We start from the raw sequence: 25,130 nt of genomic DNA, 5'->3' as shown, positions 1-25,130 counted from the left end.
AGTCAGACACAGCTAGGGAAGAGATTTGTGTTTAAGCATGTGTGATTCAAATTCTTTTGTTAAATTGTTCTTAGTAAGATTTTAAAATTAAATTCAAGTTTCTGGATCATATCCTCATTAACGTGGCTTTGCTTTTTTTCCTTTTTTCTGTGTCTAGATATCTGACTCTTTAAAGACTAGAGAACACAGAAGTCATGAGTTGTGGTGTGAAGCCTTTTTGTATGTACTGGGTTTAGAGGAAAGGAGGATATTATACATTAGGAAGTGAATTTAGCCAGCAGAAGATCTAAAACATATGTATATGGACCATGTTGAGATAAGCTTTTTTAAGAAAGAATGATTTATAAATGATACATCTCAAAATACAACAAACTCAACATTATAAAATGTACATATTTATGACTTCTATAAACCTGTGATCCCCAATCTTAGATTCTTTTATTGTACTTATTCTTTCAGGATATCATTCCTTTGTCCGGCATCTTCCCTTATTTTTTAAAATCAAAGTATAGTTGACTTATAATATTGTGTTAACTTCAGACATACAATAAAGTGATTCAAGCCCGTAACATCGTGTGGAAAAACCCGAATGAACCCTTTGGCCAACTTTATGCACATATATTTTTTCAGATTCTTTGTCCTAATAGGTTATTACAAGATACTGACTATCGGTGCCTGTGCTACACAGTAGGTCCTTGCTGTTTATCCATTTTATAGATAATAGTGTGTATCTGTTAGTCTCTAATTCCTAATTACATCTTCCTCCATTCCTGCTTCCCAAAGACCTCCCAGACTCTGAGAGAGCATGTATGAGAATGTGTCTGTGGAAAGAAGTTTCACTGAATTGTGTGAATTACATTAAAACTATGGCAGGAGTTCAGACAAGGCAGAGTGCCAGGAAAGCGTCATTTCCTAAGGAAAAGTTTACTGCTGGCTTCACCTACCTTCAAATCACCAGCCTGCCTCTTATGGGCATGGCCACCTATTTCTCACAGGGCCAGCCTTGTGTTCAAAGAGGTGACCTCATCGTCCCAGCCTGGAATTTGGCCCTTATTAGTAAGTACCCTGAGCTCCAGAACAACGCAGGCACTCCGCCTCCTCACCACATTCACCAGCCATCCCACTTCAACTCATTCTGCATTCCCTGCACGCAGTGACTCAGAGAGATCCTCTTCATTGTGTTCCTGGACTCCTGTTGATTAAAGTTATGGAATCCCTGACCTTCACAGGAAAACATTTCAAAGTAGAAATTCAAAGTAGAGAGAGATGGCACCCAACTGTGTAACATTTCCATATTGAAAAGGATCCAGTGTAACCTGCCCACCTGAAATTAAATTGCATATCATGAGTAGAATTAAGACACTTCAACTTACTGAAAACAAATCATTGACACTAAGAAAAAAATGAATGTGAACTCTCCCACTGGCTACTTTTGCTTATCTTTTTTCTAAACAGACCCTCAATCCTTTTGAAAGGGCAACATACATGTGAAAACAACAAGCTAAACCATCAGGAAAATAAAACCTGTCTATAGCTACCAAGTGAGTCACTCCTTTGGCTCTGTGGCCACATCATATTTTCATTTACATTATAATCATAAAATTGTAGGGTTCACTTATATAAGAAAGAGTGTTTTTTGCTTGGGTGTCAGATATTAGCTACACTGTTTAGTACAGCAGGTCCCCAAGTTTATGAACTCACCCAACGATATGTGTGCACATAAGTCACTTCTGATGAGTCCGACTCTTTGCAATCCTATGGACTGTAACCCATCAGGCTCCCCAGTCCTTTGGATTCTCCAGGCATGAATACTGGAGTGGGTTGCCGTGCCTTTTTCCCGGGGATCTTCCCGACCCAGGGATTGAACCCTAATCTCTTAAATTGCATTGGCAGGCGAGTTCTTTACCACTAGCGCCACTTGGGAAGCCCCACACAATTATATAGTAAGGAGCAAAAACACTGCACTATTAGCTAATCAGCCTCAAAGACAGTACCTCAAAACTGTATGTTTGTCAGAAATCAACACAATTCTGTAAAGCAATTATCCTCCAATTAAAAAATAAATAAAAATTGTGATGTTCTTCAAATGACAAAAACCGTGTCTCGTTTTACTTAAAAAAAAAAAAAAATCACACATTGAGTTATGCCTTTTGCATCTGAAAGCATCAATACTGTAAAATAATATTTAAACAGCAGATGAGTGGTAAGCAATAGGTCCTATCACCTTTCTACAAACTGGGGCCTAGTACCTGGTGATCACCAGTTTCACAAGACAAAGCAACCTCCTTCCCCTCCTCCAACAACACTGCCATCCACCTGATTTTCTTGTTTTAACTCAACTTGTTTTTCTGACGTGCAGTTTGATCACATCACCAAAAACCCCAAGAGTTTTTAGAGTCTCTGACCCAGGCCGAGGGAAGACAGTTACCAGGACCCTAAAGAAGATGTGCTTATGAATTTGCAATCAGGAAATCTGGGGAGGGAGACATTTCCGAGTTTTTAAATAGCTCCATTGTTTAGCAAGGAGACATTGTGTATTTGAAAGAACAACAACAACAAAAAAGGGCCTACCCAAGGTTTGACAGAAACTAGGCTGTCATGTTTAAAAAGAAAAAGACTAAAGACCAAAATGAAATAAACGTACAATCACTTAAATCAGAAACGCAACTGTTAGAGAAAGCTTTCAGTTTTCCAGGTAGGCAAATTATTACTTAGCTTAAGGCATTTTCTCAAGTAAGTAGAGACAGTAAAGATTATTAACATGGCAACAACTTTATCATTGATAAATATGAAATAGGAAATGAGTGGGTAGGGGAGGTCCCAGGAAGATTATGTAATGTGTCCATAATACACTGTTAAACCAAAGCATAATGCCATTAAAAAAAACCTTAATTATTTTATTGCAGTAAAGACCAGTAGAACCAATAATTAATATTTGCGCTCTAGCTGAAGAAAATATACTGGCAATGAGTCTGGCCCCAAAGTTAGGAAGAATTACTGGTATATTAATTATAAATAACTCTATCTCCCTAATCCTCATTGTTACCGCCTTGCTTCAGAGATTAGTCATTTTTCACCTGTTAAAATTTCCTTTTAGAAAAAGAACTTTGATTAGTTTTCTACCTCTTCATGTAACATACGATTTTAGCCCAACAAGATTAATCTCTAACTCAACTATGTGAAAGAGTTAATCAATTTGTAGAGAAATGAAGCAAACTACTTCCCTAACCTTTTAAAAATGTTTTTTAAAAATTGATAAGACTCAGAAATAGAAATAGGGTTGGCTGCTTTTCTTAGGACAGCTCACTTTTGGGTCATTCCGTCCTCCAAATGCTTTTTATGTACTAAATGAAATATGTATTTTAAAGAATCTACCTCACAGTAAGGACCTACTTCTGCCCTAGTCACACTAGCCTGATATCGAAAGACAAAAGGTCCAGAATTGAGGGAAGACAAGGTGGCTCAAGAAGGTCCAAGGACTGAGGCTGACAGACGCCTGGAACCTGCAACAAAGGGTCTCTGCTCACCCCCTCACTCCTCTCTTAAGATCACTAACAATCACCTGGAATTAACTGCCTCCTCTCTGTGAAAGTTCCTTTTTGTTTCTAACCAAGCCAATACACCACCTCCCCTCCCCGACACATATGTCTTTTTAGACCTTTTCCTGAGATGGCAGAGAACAAAGGATGACGTAGTCTTAATAAGACTGATGATCAGTCTTATTCTCCTAAAAACCCTGAATGAAGTAGCTAAATAAGCTATGCTACAACCACAAGATGGGATATTTTTCCCAAAATGCTTGCTTACAATGGTGAAAAGTGGAGGGTCCAAAGCTTGACACCAAATATGCTTAAAATACACAGAAAGTAAAGAAAATGGACTGGAAGGACATGTACACAAATAATGATGGTGAGCACTTCTCAGTGATGGGAATAAGGGGAAATGTATGTGTGCTTGCACTTTTGTTTATAAAAAAATTAACTATGAACCCTGAAACCTCTTAATCTGGAAAAAATATGTATGTGTTATAAACAAAAACAGCCTTTTAAACACACTGCTCACCACTGTTTCCAGGAGGAATGGAGAGATGTAGAGGGTGATGCCAAAGTACCCCATAACAGGATCATTTACTGAGATATTAATTAGTGGTATTCTTTCTACTAGAGGGGAATGAAAGGTATGTTTCCCTCATTCCAAGAAGTCTTTGTGTTCACAGTGTGGGCTCCTATGCCTTAGAAGGTCTTTAATAGGTTTTGGATTCAGTGGCAGTAGAAGTTAGGAAGAGCCAGAAGGCAGGTTTCCCCCAGGTGGTCGTTCCCTAAGGATGCGAGAGCCTGTGAGTGATGCTCCTACAGGGAGAGGGCAGGGAGGAGCTGCCCAAGCCTAGAAGACAGGGGTGCGCTTCCCTGAGATTAAGGCAAGAACGACAGAAGGCAATGTGTCTGGTGGTGTATCTGGCCGTGTGAGTGGCCAGGACCTGTGCCCACTCCTTTTCAAAGCAGGGCTTCAAGAGGTACATGGTGACAGTTAGGAACAGCAGCCACGTTTGCTTTGCCAGTGCCAGTTAGAGACATTCTTACCCAATATAGGCATCTCGTGTACCCATATCCCAGCTCAGACCAGGCCTCCCCATTTCATGTGGGCTTCAACTAGAAGTGACATAGGTGAGTAGGAAGTCCCTGCTGGTTTCCACTTGACTATTTCAGAAAGGCCAAGAAGCTATAGTATGGCATTGAAGAATGAAATGAAAGTGTCAGTCGCTCAGTTGTGTCCAACTTTTGGCGACCCCCCATGGACTGTATAGCCCCCTGGGCTCCTCTGTCCGTGAAATTCTCCAGGCAAGAATACTGGAGTGGGTTGCCATGCCCTCCTCCAGGGGATCTTCCCAAACCGGGATTGAATCCAGGTCTGCTGCATTGCAGGCAGATTCCTTATCATCTGAGCCACCAGGGAAGCCCCAGTAGAAAGAATACCACAAATTAGTATCTCAGTGAATGACCCTGTCATAGGTACTTTGTCATCAACTCTCTACCACTCTCCATTCCTCCTGGGAATCATGGTGAGCAGTATTTTTCAAAAGCATCTGTTTTTCTTTATAACGCACATATATTTTTTCCAGATTTAGAGGTTGCAGGATTCATAGTTAATTTTTTTGTGGTGATGGTTTCATGGGTACATAATTCTCCAAACCCATCAAACTGTATACATCAAATACGCACAGCTTTTTGTATGTCAACTCTAGCTCAATAAAGTGACGTAAAAAAAAAAAGAAAACAAAGGAAAAGAAACAACTCAACAGCTATAGTAGAAAAAATAGCACACCAAATCCCCTTGGTTGGGAAGTACCAGCCAGTCCTAACTCACAGCAACCTGAAATATCAGTAAGGTCTCTCTTAGGAAATCTTCAGTAAATGACATTTTATTGTTTTAGCAAAGGCTCAGCCCTCCTCAAAATGTGATTTAAAACATGAAGACAGAAACAAAGCACAGAATGTTGACCATACAGTTTTCTAAGGACAGGAATTGTTTATGCCCTTTTAATTACGATCCAATGGCTGCTGGTTGCATAGTCACAGTGGTACTAATCAAAGCTGGGCTGGGCCCAACTCTAATAGTTATTAATGATGTGGGGAGAACACAGCTAAGACTTTGGCAGGTTTGGTCAGCTCAACAAATGGCAAAGCCAAAAGGAATAAGGTCTCCTTGACTTAAAATGCCAATAAAAGCCCCACATATAACCCAGGAGTTGCAGAGGTTTGAAAATGAATGCAGGTCATCACAATGGTTCCCTCAAAATCAGAAGACCTTCTGAGGAATCCTTCTTTTGCTTATAAATTCACCCCCCTGGCGTTAGAGGAATATACTCATTAATGAAGATTATCCTTTTAAAATACCCACAGTGTACACGATTTCTACAGTGGTAGACATAACCAGCTACTTTAAAACAACAAAGAACTCTATAGACATCATCTTTCCCCAGCATTTATCATTAAATCTATTCACTCCTCTTAGAGATTTAATTATTGAATTTATATTCAAGTGGAATTATTACATCTTGCATTGGAATATTAAGTGTCTTACATTCAATTTGCAGAAAACCTGCAAAGCTGAAGCTGCAATGCTGAACTAACTAGAATCATACTGTCTCATGTTAAGAAAGCATAAAGCTTCTAGTATTGGAGTTAGTGATGTGGAACATTTCACCTGTTATTACACAGCCTGAGATCTCAGGAAGGCCACCTAGTTCTCATTACAGAACTCATGGCCACAGAACCAATGGGAGAAAAACCTAAATTAGGAATCCAGCACCATAGGGAGGGTGGAGGGACCTGTGGTTTTGCAATCACTGTTTCATAACCCTCGAGCCCCACCCAAATGCCCACAAGTGTCACTGGGCATGGACCCCATTCACTTCCCTCTTGAGTCTTCAAAGATTGCAGAAATGCCATGCTTTTGTAGTGACAGGGATCATTTTAATCAGGTTAGGAGTTCAGAGCCCAGACAGGATAATTCAATTTTCAACATCTTATACAAAAAGCAGCTTAGCAGAAAACATCTGAATAAGCTCCAAGGAACAATGCCAAATTCTCAGGTGTGGTTTCTGATGACACCACAACAAAAGATATAAGCCTTTCAGGTAAGTGGTTTTAAATGAAGAGATTGCACAAAGCCAGATAAGACATTGTACACTTAAGTCCCTGGTCAACTGAGGCTTATGTTCTAATCTCCATTGGAAAAGTGTTGTGGTGTGAAGAATAAAATACCATGAAGGGTCTCCTTCATGGAGAACCAAACAAATAAAGAGGGTACACCTATAATGAATGGCAATAGAGAGCAAAACCCTGTTCTTACACGTCATTGTTTATGTGCATCTCCAGATGAATCTGTATGTAAATGAGGATCCACCATGTCATATTATTTGACAACAAATTAATACTTTCCTTTGAAACAAACTTATTTTGCTTATCATAGAAAATGGCTGCAAAAGCAAAGATAAAGGTGACAACTGTAAGGAGAAAATGAAAACAAGTAAACTATCTTTCCACAGTAGAGTCAAAGTTAATCAATTCATCCACAGAGCAAAATCTAGCTCATTTTACTGTGACAAAACTCACAGGGCATCACACATCTTTGCTGCAGCACTACAACTCTGCTTAACCATCACTCAGTTACTTTAGAATTGACTGCTTCACTCACAAGTTTGACCAGAAGCTTCTATCTCTTGGTGAAAAAGCACAGAACATTTTCTAGAATATAATACCATGTCTAGGCTGCAATGTATCACAGCAAACTAGCTCAGCCTGATCTTGAGTTTTTTCTCTATGAGTTTTCCCCAAAAAGGAGCGGTATCTACAACAATCTGAAAAAAAGCTCAGAGAAATTAAGATCCAAATAAAGCAATGTTCACAACTCCAACAGTTAGCAGAGAACAAAACTCTACTTTATTATTTTAATGTTAATAGCTGCCACTTTTTAAAAAGTGATATCAAGTCAGCATGAATTTCTTTTTTTAAGGGTGAGTGGTTCACAGTAAAAACTAAATTAACTGCCAAGAACAAGATAGGTTTCAAAAACACCATTCTATTCGTCAAATGCTGGTTTCCATTTGCTTCTCTACATACTAACTTTAAGTAAGACGGTTCATTCCTAATCTGAGAATATGGTTAGACTCGGGCAAAACATATTTATATACTAAGACATACAGTGATTATCTTAGATAATGCTGGACTGAAATATATCTTGTTGAAATTGTACATATGGTCTATCACTTTAATACTCTGAAGTCTGTGCAACAGTAGACATGAAGTCAATAGCAATGAATCTGAGCTACTATATGTTGTTTGTAGTTGCTACACATATGTGTGTTTCTGTATCTGTGCTTAATAAAATATATAAGACACATCGCTTTCTTTTTCTGCAGTTTAGAATCGTATTATTCTCAATAAATTCTTTCACCATTTCCATGAAGTTCAATGGTAAATACTCTATTTCACATACTGATATATGTGACTGCATAGTGAGAGCAGCAAGACTAATGCTGAAAGCAACAAAGTCAGGGAAGAAGCAATCCTAATTTGGGTGCTGGCATGGAATGTTCTGCTTCCCTGGTGGCTCAGCTGGTGAAGAATCCACCTGCAATGCAGGAGACCTGGGTTCGATCCTTGGGTTGGGAAGATCTCCTGGAGAAGGAATGGCTACCCACTCCAGTATTCTAGCCTAGGGAATTCCATGGACTGTATAGTTCTACATACAGTGGAATGTTCTACTCTTCCACACAGTTAAAATGATGTTTAAACTGGTTTACTCTAAAATGACTGCATGGAGGTCTTTTACTAGGGATTGTAAGCTTCCTGCAGGCAAGCATCTTACTGTTTTTGTGACCCTACTACAATATCTGACAGAAAAGCTAATTACACCTTGTTGGATAAATGAGTAATCTCTAAGAATAAGCTAATAAAACTGAGAAAAGGAAAGTTTTGCTGAAAATGGGTGAGGAGTTTGATCCCAGCAAACCCTGGCATAATAAACCTTCCTTTCTTAAATTAGTAAAAGTTAACCATTTTATAGTTTCTCCTCAAAAGCCAAGAATCTTCATTAGAAAGCAGAGACCGTGGGTCAGGATGTACTGAGAGCTATACAAAGTCAGATCCTATCCCTGGCCTCTAGGGCTGAATCTAAAGCAGACTGCATATACAACAGAATAGTTAACATATTTATGTAACTGTAAATATTAGAAAAGAATCTATAGGCTAAGGGGTTAAAGTTGCAATGAAGCAAGGGTTTCTGGAAGGGGGACAGATGGCTTTTGACAAATTAGCACACCTTCGATGCAAGAGACAGAAGTAGGTCACGATAAGTAAGTGAATTTTCCACTGACTCATTTCCACATGTATCATGGGCAGCAAAGGGTACCAGTGATCTGAGTCTCCACCTGGAAGAGCTGTACAAATCAGAACTCTCCTAAGGAAAGAAGCTAGAATTAACCCTGACTCCGCAGGGAGAACCACCATCCTGGCCAAGAAATAGGTCAGTAGGCAGGAAGGCCAATAGGCCTGATGAATAATATGCACTTAATAAAAGTCCTCATGTATTCAGAGAAGCTAACAACTTAGATCATAGGCCCAGGACAGTGACGTGATTCCTGTTCTTTCTCAGGCTAAAGATCGATTCAATCAGGTTGAATGGGGTTCCACCAATGGACGTATTCAGGAAATCTTCACTAAATCTGCATGCAGTTTTTCAGGTTTTAACTTCGAATGCAAATAACCTCTATTTTAGGTTTGATAGGAAACTAGATTGGTCAATTATTTTTAAATACAAATTCATTTATTTTAGTGCAAATGGAGCATACCACTGTAAATGTCAAATAGTCACCATCCATTATGATAATAGGGGCCAGTCAATCTTACCAACTTATTCAAAGTTCACTGCATGAATGATCAGAGCTCTCAGTCCCCAGACAGACCTTAAAATATGTCCTTATTAAAAAATTTGAAAGCAATAAATCCAGTTAAAGAGGTGACAAGAGATGACCCTCATCATCCATCTATTCCAGGAAATGCCCAGTGTTTTCTGCTGGAGCAGCCAGAAGCTGACAGCTTCCCTGTCCATGAAGAGCACGCAGGATGGTCTATAAGCACCAGGAGACTGGTGTCTCCATCCACCAGGAACTTACATCGAAATAAGTTTGTGGAAATAATGCGTAGATTTTACTCTAGTGGGAGGTTACCCACAGATGAAAGGAAATGCTTTTCTTCACACAGGAAAAAACACTATTCCAGGACATTTGGAAAAATTCTACCCAATAGACATCAGTTTTATTTTTCTCCAATACAGTTAATGAGTTAGATAGCCTCATCTATACTTGAACAAAAGTAATCAAATATTATCAGCCAATTCTGAAACACCAGTTGAAGCTACGGGAAAATTAATTTTCACTGTAAAAGCTGACTGGCATGGAATCAACATTCATGACTGTGGCCTCTTCAGCACAATACTCTACTGAACCAAGACACTAAATTAAAACAGAGCTATTGAGACATCCAAGGTTCTACAAAATGCAACACTGCAAGCGAGTGACACCAACACCAAAGACAGGAAAAGTCTGAGGCTGAGAACACTTACACATCAGGTTCTCCAAATATATAAAGACCAAACTAAGGCCACCTGAAACCATAAGACAGACCGGAGGAGTTTAAAACCACAGTCTCACTGCCATACACACAACAGGTCTTATTCCAAATACTATCCCTGGGACTCTTACAAGACTACTCTGGAATGCAGATTTACAGAAATTATCACGTTTATTTTTTGAAGTAAAATGTCACTCAAATGATGTGCTTCTGCTCCCAGGGCTATGATTACCTCATTAAGAAGAAAATGGACAAACATGTCATTTTACAACAGCCATCCAATAACTAGGTGGTCATCTCAGGGCTTTCAATCAGTACTAGGCTGGGTCAAGCCAAGATTCAAAAGGAAAAAATCTAAACCATCAGATATTGCCTTTAAGTTAATTGAGCTTTAATACTGAATTGCACTGGAAAATTATTTGTGAAATGAAGAACTATAAGTAAGTGAATGATCTTTATCCATATGTATACAAAACATTTAGATAAAAATACACAGGTGACCCTTGAACATCATAGGTTTGAACTGCATGAGTCCACTTACATGTGGATTTTACCAAATACTACGGTACCATATGATTCCAGTTGGCTGAATCCAGAGATGCAAAATCTTGGATACAAATGGTTGACTCTAAGTTACAGGTAGATTTTCGAGGGGCAGCATCCCTACCCCCAACCCCTGCATGGTTCAAGGGTCAACTGTACACTTAATTTGAAATTTGGATTTGCAACACTATACTATTCCTAAACATACAAAGCATTTCACGATGAATTGTGAAACTGTGATAAATTCCACTTTGAGGTGTCTACATTAAAAAAATTAAATGCAATATGTAATTTAAAAAATCTCAAAATGTATAAAAATAACTTATGTCTTATTTTTCAGATTGCTGCTGCTGCTAAGTCACTTCAGTCATGTCCAACTCTTTGCAACCCTATGGATGACAGCTCGCCAGGCTCCTCTGTCCATGGATTCTCCAGGCAAGAATACTGGAGTGGGTTGCCACGCCCTCCTCCAGGAGATCTTCCTGGATTAATTTTCAGAATTAATTAGGAACTTTGTACAGACCCATACACAACACAAACTGTACAGCCATTTCAATGATGTGGTCAACATCAGATTTTAAACTTAACGAGAATAAACATGTTTTTCTCACTCCTACCCTTTTCCCCTTATGAGGAAACATGCTTTTCCTTCTCAATTTTCTACCCTTCCATCCACCTCCTTCTTCCTCCATGTGGACCCAGAATTCATGCTGCCAACAGAGCACTTTTCAGTGAGAAATGTTTTTTGTTTCTGTCAAGAAAAATACAATGAAGTAGCAAAGAAAAACTGAACAATCAAAAATCCTATGCCACAGAATTTTGCAACTCCAATTTCCTACTCAACTCCTATTATCTCTTTCCACACATTTCTTTTTCCTTAGAGATAGAATATACAGGATGGTGAGATCTCCCGATGTAGTTTTTCCTCTCAGTTTTATTGAGATATAACTGACACACGGCTCTGTTTAAGTGTAACGTGTAGAGCATAATGTTTTGACTTAGACACATCATGAAGTGAGTATCACAATAAGCTTCAGTGAACACGTGAATGTCCATCATCTCATACAGATATAAATTAAAGAAATAGAAAAAAGAGTATTTTTTTGGTGAGGAGAACTTTTTAGGATTTAGTCTCTTAACAACTTTCATATATAATAAACAGCAGCGTTAATTACACGTATCATGTTGTATATTAAGTCCCTAGCACTTATTTGGAGAAGGCAATGGCGCCCCACTCCAGTACTCTTGCCTGGAAAATCCCATGGACGGAGGAGCCTGGTAGGCTACAGTCCATGGAGTCGCTAAGAGTCGGACATGACTGAGCGACTTCACTTTCACTTTTCACTTTCATGCGTTGGAGAAGGAAATGGCAACCCACTCCAGTGTTCTTGCCTGAGGAATCCCAGGGACGGGGGAGCCTGGTGGGCTGCCGTCTATGGGGTCGCACAGAGTCGGACACGACTGAAGCGACTTAGCAGCAGCAGCAGCACTTATTTACCTTATAACAGAAGGATGCACATTTTGACTGCCTTCATCCAAATCACCCTCCATGTACTCTGCACCTCTGGTAACCACAAATCTCATCTCATTTTCTGAGTTTGCTTTTGAAGTATAATTGACGTACAATACTCTGTTAGCTTCTGTTATACAACATAGTGATTAGATATTTCCATACATTTCAAACTGATCACCATGATAATTTTACTTACTATGTGTCACCATACAAAGATCTTACATAGTTATTGATTGTATTCCCCACACTGGATATTTTATACCCATGACTCATTTATTTTGTAACTGGAAGTTTCTATATCTTAATCTCCCTCACCTATTTCTTTCCTCCTGCTAGTGCCCTCCTCTCTGGCAACCACCTGTTTGCTCTCTGTATCTATAACTGTTTCTTTTTTGTTCATTTTTTTTGTATTTTAGATTCAACACATAAGTGAAATCATACACTATTTGTCTTTTTATCTATCTGCTCTATTTCACTTAGCATAGGAAACTATACAAAAAAAAAAAAGGCCACCTACTGAATAGGAGAAGATATTTGCAAATGAATCCAATAAGGGGTTTATATCCAACATACAGAAATAACTCCCACAACTCAACATCAAAAAAAAAAAGCTTGATTGAAAATTGCACAGAGGATCTGAAGAGATTACTTTTGCAAGAAAGACACACAGATGGTCAACAGGCAAATGAAAAGGTGTTCAACGTCACCAATCAAGAGGGAAATGCAAATCAAAATTACAATGAGACACCACCTTACACCTGTCAGAATAGCTATTATCAAAAAGAAAATAAGTAAATATTGGTGAGGATGTGGAGAAAAAGGGAACCTTCATGCACTGTTGGTAGGAAGGTAAATTGGTGCAACTGCCATGGAAAACAGTATGGAGATTCTTCAAAAATTTTTAAAAAGAACTATCATACGATCCAGCAATTCTACTCCTGGATATTTATCCAAAGAAAACAAAAACATTAATTTGAAAAAAATACATGCAGCTCTATGTTCACTGCAGAATTATTTACAACAGTCAAGCTATGGACTGCACAGAACAGGAACTATACCTAGAAGGGAAAAGAATCTGAAAAAGAACATATGTATACTGGGTCACTGTACTGAACACCTATCAAAGTAACATAACGTTGTAAGTCAACTATACTTCAATGAAAGAAAAATATGTAGAAGCAACCTTAGTGCCCACCAAGAGGTGATAAAGAAGACATGGTTATATATATATACACACACACATACACACATATACACACACACACATATATACACACATACATACGTACATATATGGAGCTTCCAAGGTAGTGCTAGTGGTAAAGAACCTGCCTACCAATGCAGAAAAACGTCAAGAGACGTGGGTTCGATTCCTGGGTTGAGAAGATCCCCTGGAGAAGGGCACAGCAATCCACTCCAGTATTCTTGCCTGGAGAATCCCATGGACAGGGGAGCCTGGTGGGCTACAGCCCATGGGGTCGCAAAGGGTTACATGACTGAAGTGACTTCGCATGTACACATATACGTATATACACCATATTCTATATACCATAAAGAAGAATGAAATCTTGCTATTTGAGACAACAGAAATTGTTCCCAACAAACTTTTTAACTATATGGAAAATTCCAGAATTACCATGAAACTTCAGTAGCTATGGCTTTTCCATGACCAAAGATACCTAAATCACAAACACTATTTCAAAGTAAAAGAAAACACACGTCTATGTACAAGATAAGTATATGTTTCTGCGGCTTGTCCTGCAGAGAAAGCACTACCTAAACCATGTACAAATTGTCTCCATTTGACTTGTGAAAAGAGAAGGTCCAAAAGATTAGATTCAGTCGCTGGGTCTAGGCAGTCCTAAATACTTGAGATTCCTGGAAGAAAAATACTCAACACTAAGTAACTTGAGTGCTTGTCATTAATACCGGAGCTTCCCTGGTGGCTCAGTAGGTGAAAAATCTGCCTGCAAGGCAGGAGACTGGCTGCAAAGCAGGAAACCCAGGTTTGATCCCTGGGTCAGGAAGATGCCCTGGAGAAGGAAATAGCAACCCACTCCAGTATTCTTCCCTGGAGAGTCTGATGGACAAAGGAGCCTCCCAGGCTGCAGTCCATGGGGTCACAAGAGTCGAAAATCACTTAGCAACTAAACCACCACCATTAGTCTTTGGGTAGATGACTCTTAATCCCCAACCTGGAACTCTTCCCAGGTTCCAGATGCTTGTTTCCAACAGTCAGCAGCAAATCTCCATGAGGGTATCTAAGGAAGCACCAATTCAGTGACTCTCCAACTGAAATGATCATCTTTACCCAAGATGACCTGCTTCCTGAGTCTCCAGTTTCAGGGACTGGTACCATTACCCAACAGCCTAAAGCGCTATAATCACTCAGTTGGTCATCTGGTCCTATGGATTTCATCTCCCTTCACCCTCACAGCCCCCAACCTGGTCATGGTATCATCACCACCAGCTCTGTCCTGGAAGCCTGCTGAAGCATGCTCTAACTGGAATACTGGCCACACCCCTGTCCAATGTCAACTCATCCTCCACTACCAGAAATCTTCCAAATGGGAAAACATGATCTTACCATTACCCTGTGTAAAACCCTTTACTGGTTCCTTTCACTTGCAGAGTAAGTTTCAGGCTCCCGATGATCACTCTCATCATATTTTTCAACTCTCGCTCCAGGTCTCTTTACAGGAACCTGTCTCATTGCCTGGAACATTCTCTTCCATCTTAAACTGAAAAACCAACCTGCTTAAATTTTCTGAAAGTCTACTTTCCGCTACAAATCCCTGGGATACTCTCAAAACGTTTTATGTCCCCCCCACTCAACATGGCTAACAGTGGGTAAGCACAGACATATAATCACACACAGGGCTGTAAACTCTTGTCAATCCTTTGTGTCCTCCTCTCCCCGTCTCCCCCCACTGCACTCCCCATGAAACCACAAGCTTTCAAGAGGGCTGGAACCACCTGTCTCCTTCACCATTGCCTCCTCAGCACAATCCCTGACATAAAGAAGGTGATCAACTAATATCGACTGAATTCATGAACCAAGAGATGCAGAGGATGGGGAGCAGACTGCTCCCACCACCACGGTCCAAGCCTCATCTCCCAAGTGAGATCTCCCTTGCTTTAAAGCACATTTTAAGCTCAGAAGTGGCCATGACAACAGAGCGATGTTAAGGAACGGCTTCCATGAAGTAAGGATGTATCTGAATTGTTTAAAACAAACTGGGGTCAAACCACTCCTTCATCCAGCTCTTCTCAGTGACAATCCACAAACCTTCTTTAGCTTGAAAACTCTCAAGCAGAAAAGGCGTATCCTTCTTTGGGAGTATACAGCTTCTACTTTCCATTTTGATAAGCCAAGTTTTTATTTGCAATGACCCAAAGAAAACTAGAAAAAGGTTCCCCATCTTTCATATGCAGGTCCATAGGTAGAGGCAACTCTGCATCCAGGCACCATATCTGAGGCCTCTATTACTGAACAGGGTTTCCTTTCGGACTTGTATCCTCAGCCCAGCCAGACTGTGTTATGTACACAACACATCCGCATTCACCTACGGGTATGCACAGGGATATGGTTACTGCTAAAGTTGACTTTGCTTCCATGGCATAGTTGGAACTCTGATGAGACTAAAGCATACATAACATATATGAGTTACTGGTCAAGACAGATATATTTTACTTTGCTTTTGTAATAACTATATATTTTATTGAGTTCAATACTACAAATAAATGTAAACAGTACAAGCTACCTATCTTAGTACAACATTAAAGTAAAAAAATTGCTGTCTTCTGCACTAATTATCTGAATTGTATCATTAAATATGTAGATAAATATCCTTAAACATCTTTAGGAAATAACTCTCATAATTTACAATAATTACATAAACATGCCATCTTGAAGATAACTTTTAATAATCTTATGTACAAACATTAAAATAGGATATATTATAGTTATTCTGCCTTTCATATTTAACATGATGCATTTGCATTTTCTCAAATAAAGGTAACTGGCTAATTTAAACCTGATTTCTTTTCACAGTGAGTTTCATTGCCACTGGCATTCAGAATTAAAACATATAGTGAAGTCCAAATATAAGGACGGAAGGAATCCTTACCATCCACATCTGCGTCAACTTCATGAGTCACTGAAAAATAATGGATTGGTTTTCTCAACTCTTTTGAACATAATTCTGTGGTCTCAAGTATTACAGGAGAGAAAAATGTGCCTAAGGGGCTATGATTTACAATTATTGTGTTTCATGCTGATTAGCATAAATGACCATGATAGAAAATTGCATGAAAACCCTAGAAGAGTCAATAAAAGATATTGATCCATAGCAGCACCTACAGGAGGAAAAATTGCTTACTGCCTGTGCTTCAAGCTTCCAGTCTAATTTGGCAGAGGATCTTTTAACCTGAAAATGAGCCCATGTTTACAAAGCATTCTTATGGTTACATGAACTACCTTTCACAAACAAATGGACAAATCAAATCTCAACTTCTCCACTTCCAGATTTATCAGACTAAGAGTTTGTACCCAGATTAACATGGAGGCATTTATAATGCAACTGCAAAGCTAAAAGGAATCTTGCTTTCCATTTGCAATGAATATTGTGAAGTGATGGTGAATTAGGCAAGTGGTGTGACACTTAAAAGTACAGTTCTCTTCAAGAAAAAATTTTTCTCTCCAAAATGCAAAGTTGAAGACGGTAGGAAGGTAATGAGAGGAAGTGGCTTCCATTTTCTGAAAGAATTAGGATAAATTTAGCCTGCCACTCCTCTCACATAGAACATACTTAGATCTTCATAATTAAAACACTTGGAAAGTACAGGAAAGAAAACAACTTTAAGTAAATGAGAAGCGCTTTATCACTGTTATTCCTTAACTTCTTTTTATTTCAAAGATCTTACTTTCTAGTGAAACAATACAATTCCAGTCTGGTAAGTAGGTAGGTACAACACACGATCTCTGTGCAAAATATGTGGTTATAACAAAGACATGGTGATGCTCTGATGGCAAGATGCTGAAAGACACAGGCTCCTCTAACGCAAGCAAAGGAGATAGCTTACTACACACAGAACAGGGACACGGTCACGTTCCCATTAGCTCTGATTTTGGGATCCCTCCAAAGGGAAGTGACCAGGGTTACAACTGTTTCTACTGTGTTATTATTTCCTTTGTGTGTTAACTTGCTTCAGTCATGTCCGACTCTTGCGACCCATGGACCGTAGCCCTCTAGGCTCCCGTCCATGGGATTCTCCAGGCAAAAATACTGGAGTGGGTTGCCATTTCCTCCTCCAGGGACTCTTTCCGATCCAGGGATCAAAATCACATCCCTTATGTCTCTTGCATCGGCAAACAGGTTCTTTACCACTGGTGCCACCTAAGAAGCCCTAGTTACATGCTGAATAAAAGCAATAGATGAAACCCAGGGAATTTCTCACTACTAACTGCTCAGGTAACTTCCCAGGTGAATCAAATGCTACTTTCCTGGCAAAACAGTCCCTTAATTATGCCACTGCCCCAAATCAGTGTTTTGATAAACTCAAGAGGCCATCTGGGTCAACTTTTCTCTATACTACTAGAATCTGAGCTGCCGGGGATGGCAGTGAACTTCTGGATCCAGCTATTCCTGACTTCCATAGAGTCCAGAGACATGTAAGGAGTCTATGAATAGAATTTAATGAGTCTACAAACTGGACTGTTTTGTGGTTTTCACTAACCATGAACTGAACAGTATAATTTACTCCATGTACATTCATAGCATTAGCATTCCTTTTGATTTTGTCACCAACAGAAATCACATACATTTTCATATCATGGTATAGTTGCTGCATTAAAAAGTCATTTATACTCATTATCACTTCCAAATTATGGAATAAATAGTTAACTAGACACACCTCTAACTCCTCATGTCTGATGTACTAGTAAAGAATCACAAAAATCATCAATTTTTAATGTTTTAATGATGATTTCAATATAACTGGCTTTCTTTATAATTCTATATATTTCATTTTATACACTTAAAAGATACTATTCTGAAAAGTGGTTCATAGGCTTCACCATACTGTCAATAGAATTCAGGATTTTAAAAACTGGTGAGCAGTAGAGGACCTAGGAAATTCTGCTGATGTCACACAGCTTGTTAGTGGCAGAAATGTGACTAAAAACAAGATCATCTGACTTCATTGCTCATAGAGTCCTTAACAGCTGCAGCTTGGAATGACCCAAGTGTGGTCACGTGCTACCATGTAATTACTGGCTTCTCAGAGATCCTCCTACATGTGTCTAACTAGATTAAAGCCCAGAGGCTCTAGTTTGCTGGGAAAGATGAGGGATATTCCCCAAAAGTCAGATCTAGCATACAGGAAGTTTTTCTAACTCCTTCATCTCATTCTGAGAGATTGAAGTCACAGGTCTGAGTATGAACAGATTGAAGCTGAGCTGGAAGAGAATATATGCACAATGGAATACTGAACACAGAATATTCACAAATTCTTTAAAATATCTGTTAAACCTTTGTACTCATGAGAATCCTCAATCTGCACACATTATATTTCTAATTGAACGATGCCCTTGGTATATTCTGGACTTCCCTTGTAGCTCAGCTAGTAAAGAATCCACCAGCAATGCAGGAAACCCCGGCTCAATTCCTGGGTCGGGAAGATCCCCACTCTTGGACTTCCTATGAGGCACAGCTGGTAAAGAATCTGCCCACAATGCGGGGACTTGGATTCAATCCCAGGGTTGGGAAGATCCCTTGGAGAAGGGAACGGTTACCCACTCCAGTATTCTGGCCTGGAGAATTCCATGGACTGCATAGTACTTGGGGTTGCAAAGAGTCAGACACGACTGAGCGACTTTCACTTCACACTTGCTGTATTCAGCTTATCCCCCATAAACTTCATACGCCATCTATGAAGTGCCATTTAGGTGACTCCAGCTGTGCACCAATAGCATACTTGTACCAAAAGGTAGAATTGTTATTTATCTGTGCTCATTTATGAGCCTGCCAAGTACTAGACAAGGAAGGGGAAATTCAAACAAAAAAAGCTAGCACTGCCCAAGGTCACAGCATGGAGACTCAATCTTATTTCACACACACAAATCAGATCAATTGAAGATGGAAATGCATAATACATTAGACAAACAATTTCAAACCTTGATAAAAGCAGATCTTGGAATGTGCATTAATAGCACTTTGCATTTAGTAATGTTTCACTTTTGAACATTAAATGTGTTGAGGGTAAAAAACAAATAAAAGAAATAGCCAATTGCTTTCATGAAATATTGATGACAGTACAGCAAAAGTTCAGAGCAGCAGTAAAACTGCAGGAGTTATTTGCTCCTATAATAGTGTCCTTAACCCTGCATCTTGCCCCTGCTGCTTGCCTCCCTCTATTTCCCACGTTCCACAGGAGGAATTTTCATTCTTTTAGAAGCTTTTCATCCTAAAGCATATGCAATGTTCATTCCAGACTTGAATCTGGCAATGAGGTACCCTCCTGTCATTTTTTTTTTTTTTTTTGGCTAGAGAAATATGGAACCACCAGACTGCCAATCTAGCAATAGCATAACATGTGATATAAGAGTCACAAACTTGGAAGGAACCTCAAGTAGACACAAAAGCTACCGGGCACAATGTATCAAAATTCATAAACATGTTCATGTCACTTTGGCCTGCTGCTGCTGCTGCTAAGTCACTTTAGTCGTGTCCGACTCTGTGCAACCCCACAGACGGCAGCCCACCAGGCTCCTCTGTCCCTGGGATTCTCCAGGCAAGAATACTGGAGTGGGTTGCCATTTCCTTCTCCAACACATGCATGCACGCTAAGTCACTTTAGTCGTGTCCAACTCTGTGCGACCCTGTGGACAGCCGCCCACCAGGCTCCTCTGTCCACAGGATTTTCTAGGCAAGAATACTGGAGTGGGTTGCCATTTCCTTCTCCAGTCACTTTGGCCTAGAAATCTCTGTAATGGAAATTTATCCTAACAAAATAGCTCCAAAAGACAGAAAAAGCTATATGCACAGATATGCTCACTGTGGAGTACTTTCATTCAATAAACCTTTATTAAGTGCCTATTATGTGCCAGGCACTAGGCTGGCAGAAAGTCTCCGCTTCAAGGCAGTCATAATCAGCTGGGAATTCAGAGAAGTATATACAGAATCACAACATGTTGGGATAAATGCTAACAAGCCTGTGCAGAATCACCAGAAACACTAAAATATGCTGGAACAGAAAGGCAGAGAGTCAAGGAGGACTTTACAAAATTTTAGGTAATGCTTTTAATAATTTCTTCCCAGTTTTATTTTTAAAGACACAATGTAATGCTGAAATGTTAAAAAAAAAAAAAAATTATTACTCTGAAAAAAATTCCTCGATACATTCTTTAAAATAAAAAATAACAAGCACGTCTAAATAGCCCTTAAGAGCTCTTAAAGGCCCTCCGTCCTTCTCTCCACCATGTGTGGGAGGTGGAGTGTAGCCATGTATCACTAACTCCTCACCAGGCACATGCCGACAGTCTATTCCCTGTCTTAGTTTTCTACTACACACCAGGGTGTCCCTCATCAAAACCGCGAAAGAACTCTGAGTTCATTTTGCTTAAAACCCAAAACAAAATAAACAAACCAAAAAATGTTATTGCTCCTTTGAGGACTTTCTCTTTCAAATGGCCCACAATTGCTGCTGAAAAATCCTGCTGTAAGATTTCAGGATGTCCTTTACCAAAGACAGTATTTATTATGTGTTATGATTTTTTAGTGTAGAAATGAAAAAATTCCACAGTTTGAGGAGTTGTGTTGGGAAGCTTTTGAAGAAGTGTAGGTTGGACCCACCTACTAATTCACTGTGAGAAATAGCACGAACTAAATTGGACATGTTGCAAAAGAGCAGTGCCTTTATTTACACTCAGATTAGAGCAGACTCTATTCCTGTCACGTGAATGACACCCAGCGCAAGTTCAGACACGCTCCATCCACATCAGGGCTGTGGGAGCCATGGAAACATCACTCTCAGAGTGTCCTGGCCTGCGTCATGGCTCAAGGCTTTGGTCATACTCAAGAAGTGGGCAGGGGCTTCAGAAGAATCATCACTGGAGAAGGCCGTCCCGCACCATCTTTTTTTAAGAGTGCCTACAAGGAAAGACTGTGCTTGAAATAATCTATGCTGCTGCTAAGTCGCTTCAGTCGTGTCCGACTCTGTGCGACCCCACAGACGGCAGCCCACCAGGCTCCACTGTCCCTGGGATTCTCCAGGCAAGAACACTGGAGTGGGTTGCCATTTCCTTCTCCAATGCATGAAAGTGAAAAGTGAAAGTGAAGTCGCTCAGTCGTGTCTGACTCTTCGTCACCCCATGGGAAGAAGGTAAAATTAATATTTACTGAGCATCTGTATTTGTGAGGCATTGTCCTAGCTCCTGGTTTGGCAAAGATTTTCTGTAGAAGACCAGATAGTACATGTTTTTGACTTTGCAAACCAGAGTCTCATGTTACAACTACAGTAAGTATCCTACATGAGAACATTCAAGTAGTGAACTTTCGAAGATCTGAACGTGCCCTGTATGCCAGCTGTTGTACCGTACTGTAAGATCTAAAATGTTTTATCTTTTGTGTTTATTTTTAAAGTATTATTTGTGTGAAAAGTATTATAAACCTATTACAGTACAGTACCATATAGCTGATCGCATGAGTTGGGTATCTAGACTAACTCTGTTGGACATACAAACAAACTGGACTTTTGAACATAGTCTCGGAACAAAACTAGTTCGTATGTGGATTTCTACACTGGATTATGCTATTGTATTACCAGAAGCCACAGATAATATCTAACTGAACTGGTGTGGCTGAGTTCTAATAAAGCTTTATGTATAAAAACAGGGAATAGAGTGGATTTGGTCGGTAGACTGTATCTTGTCTGCCCCTGATCTAAATGTTTCACAATTTATCTTATTTAAGGCACAAAAAAGATTTGTTGGCTATGCTTCCTACTTAAGATGAGGAAACCAAGTAGGAGAGGTAAGGTCACCTGCCAAAATCACACGTCTAGGTTGTCACTGAGTCAGGTCTCCCTGCCCCAAAGTCTGAACTTTTTCTACTACATGAACAGAGTCTATTAGATTAAATGTAGATAAGGAAGAAAAGCCAACTTGAAAGAAAGAAAATAAAAAGGCAAGTCTAAATCTTTTCTTTCATTTAATATTACCCAATCTATGCCCAACTATGACAGCAAAAGTGCTTGCAAACAGAGTTATGGGTAAAACATTCCTCCCAAGAGAAGCTTCTGGAATACCCAGTACTGAACACCTTCATAACCACAAGGGAAAAAGAACCAAACTCTGTCTTATAACGTGCCAGATTATGGCAAAGCTCTAAGATGGTCACGCTCCTAGAATTCCAACACGCCCTGAAAGGATTTTATAAAATAACCCCACTGATATTCACATACTCAGTAATTCATTCATTCCATGCCCAGATGGAACACTTTATAAGTGCTTTAAAAAAAAAGACACAGTACTCGGTCCTTCAGGAACTTTAACAGAGTTGGAGGGAACACACAGACTCTTAATAGTTAATTACCTGTTGATTTCAATTGCCACTTGTGTATGAAAAGAAACTATAAGGGTGATGCTCACAGCTCAGTGTCTAAAACTCAAGAAAAATTAGGCAATAAATATGAATATGCTTCTTCTCCTGGTTGAATCTTATTCAAGGTTCTCTCTCCTTTTATTTCCCTTGAGAAATGAAAGATTTTGTTTTCAACATCATTGTCCTAATTTGGAATCTGGAGACTAGCTTGAAACTTTGGTACCTAAGCATCAACTTCCTCATCTTACAATGAGGGGGTTTGACTAGATGTTTCCAAAGCTGCTTCCAAGTTAAGGCTTCTGTAAATTAGCTTTTAAATATATGATTCTGTAATGTCCAACTTATAAAAAGAAAGTACCCTGGATGAAACTTAAATGCCCAGATATTTTAATCCATGACATAAGGTTGTTACATCCTTACAGTAAGAAAAAGTTTCAATTCTTAAAACCAACTCCCTTAAAAAGCAGAAAGCATCACTTAGAGAGTTGCACAATTTATTTCTGAAAATTAAATGATGATTTCCCCCAAAGGACAGAGGGGAAAGGAAGATGTGGAGCAGATGGATTCATTGTTCCCCTATGAAGAAAAAACATTTCTACACCTTGCAAAAATATATTAATTGGCCTGCCATCTGGCAAGCCTGCTCACACACATAAGGGATAAAGTTTAGATCTTGAGGTTTAACATTTAAGCCTGTGGGGAGATGGTAATTGGAATCTTTCTGAGTTAGCAGGAGTATTTTTAAAGGGAACATTTCAAAAGAGGTCTGAATACAGGTGGAGAAAAACAGAAACTAAAATGTGAGACCATCCAAGGTGACATCACAGGCATCCATGGCCTCGCCCCAACTCTGCACACCCGTGAGCCGGCGCGGACGCTCCCACATCCGGTGAGACTGTTCATTAGCAGGGCAGCTTTCACAGCATGATTTTGAATGCTTCCCCTCAATTTTATAGATAACCACCTGCCCATGCCTTCTTGTACATTACAGTTTTCAAAATTTTTGGAAATCTTACTATTGTAAAGGTGGGTGTTTAAAGGAACCTCTTTAAGTGCGGGAAGTAGTTCATCAAACAGGAAGCTCAATAAAACATAAGTTTTGTGGTATGTACGTGCACATGTGCACACACATGCCCAGAATAAATACATGGAAGGATAGCACCCTGTTTTTCACAGTTGTTATATGTGAGCACTAGAATTTGGGGTGGTTTTAACAGTTGTTCATATTTTCTCCATTTTCTGTCTTAGGCGTAAGTTTACATTTTCTTCTCAAAGCTACATACATTCCACTGAAATTAAAATATAATAAAAATCATGAAGAGACATGGCATATTATTTTACAGAGCAAATAAAATATCTTGACTTCATCTTCCTCAAAATGTATGTTTTGGTCTGTCTTTACTGGCATGGAAAAACTCCATGTTTCCTTCTGGGTCTATTTTTCTAACAACCATAATCTATGTCTTAAATTACATACCTTCCAATCTTCTACCTCACGGCTTTGTTTCCTTCCCCAAGAAACACCACCAAATTGCTTACAACCATTTTCTGCTAGTAGAATTTGTTTATCTGGTTTCTTAAAACTTCCTCATCTACGTAGCATCAAAGGACCTATTATACACTAATAATGGACCACACAATTTAGGTAGTTTAAGCTTCTCTTTCGAGTATCTCATTCTGATGCATTTTCCTAGTACCTACTTGACATTACCAACCATGTAATCAAACTATGTTAAGTAATGTTAACCATCTTCTTCATCAAAATGATTGCTTAAAATGATGACACAATGGAACACGGTATCCTAGCAGGGATTCTGAAACAGAAAAAGGATACTGGGGCACAACTAGGCAAAACATAATAAAATATGGAGCTAATTTTTTAAAGGGGGTTGGGAAGGAAAAACAAAACAAAACAAAAATTTTTAAAGGGGGTTGGGAAGGAAGAACAAAACCTGCTATTCTAAACCTTTATTAGCATCACCAAACAATTAAAAAGTCCCTAAAACTTTTTGAGGTGATGGAAATATTCTATGTCTTCATTATGATAATTACATGAATGTATTTGTCAAAATTCATAGAGCTGCATACCTAAAAAGGATAGTTGTACTACATGTAAATTCTATCTCAATAAACAGTGTTAAAACAAAGCAAAGCACAGCTGGCTGCCTGCACATTCTTTTTCTAGTATGAGTAAATTAGAGTCGTAAACCCTGTGTCAGTAGGAATCCAGATTGGTGGCAGTGAAGAACACCTTTTTTAACATTTAAAAAAATGGACCTGAAGGAAAGACTCCTTTCCCCTCCATCCTTGGTAAGAGACAGCCACTTCTCAAACGCA

The 25,130-nt window shown here is 39.3% G+C and overlaps 1 protein-coding gene and 2 long non-coding RNA genes across 12 annotated transcripts in view; 1 reads left to right on the top strand and 2 right to left on the bottom strand.

The window, feature by feature from the left end:
* The window catches only part of MAST4 (microtubule associated serine/threonine kinase family member 4), a 603,242-nt gene that overhangs the window by 142,058 nt on the left and 436,054 nt on the right, over positions 1 to 25,130 (bottom strand). The gene's annotated exons all lie outside the window — the stretch shown is intronic.
* On the top strand, positions 19,004 to 23,439 carry LOC145516773 (uncharacterized). The gene is made up of 2 exons (XR_014061751.1): positions 19,004 to 19,916; positions 21,396 to 23,439. It is a non-coding gene; the product is annotated as an uncharacterized LOC145516773 (long non-coding RNA).
* LOC145516772 (uncharacterized) lies at positions 21,086 to 23,545 on the bottom strand. Its single transcript, XR_014061750.1, has 2 exons — positions 21,992 to 23,545; positions 21,086 to 21,473 (listed from the first exon to the last, which is right to left on the bottom strand). It is a non-coding gene; the product is annotated as an uncharacterized LOC145516772 (long non-coding RNA).

This window comes from Giraffa tippelskirchi, chromosome 8 (assembly GCF_054371585.1).
Source record: "Giraffa tippelskirchi isolate mGirTip1 chromosome 8, T2T-mGirTip1v1.2.pri, whole genome shotgun sequence".
NCBI lineage: Eukaryota > Metazoa > Chordata > Mammalia > Artiodactyla > Giraffidae > Giraffa > Giraffa tippelskirchi.
Note: the sequence above shows the minus strand (reverse complement) of the source record. Positions and strands in the feature narration are given on the sequence as shown.